A 308-nucleotide genomic window follows, 5' to 3' on the forward strand; every position below is an offset into this window, starting at 1 on the left:
GGGGGGGGGGGCTGTGTACTTTCTGGTGGACCCAGAAGTGGACCAGAAGTGAACACTAAGACGTGGGGTGAGGTGGACACACTCGAAGGGAGAGAGAGGCTGCAAATAGATTTAGACAGACTACAAAAGTGGGCAGACGAGAATAGGATGGGGTTCAACGTAGACAAATGCAGGGTGCTGCACCTTGGGAAAAGGAATCCACAGCATACATACATGCTGGGGAGTTCCCCTCTTGAAAGCACAGAGGCAGAAAGGGATCTTGAAGTCATTATTGACTCCAAGATGAACATAAGTAGCCAATACCCGAC

This window comes from Alligator sinensis, unplaced genomic scaffold (assembly GCF_000455745.1).
Source record: "Alligator sinensis unplaced genomic scaffold, ASM45574v1 scaffold7_1, whole genome shotgun sequence".
Lineage (NCBI taxonomy): Eukaryota > Metazoa > Chordata > Crocodylia > Alligatoridae > Alligator > Alligator sinensis.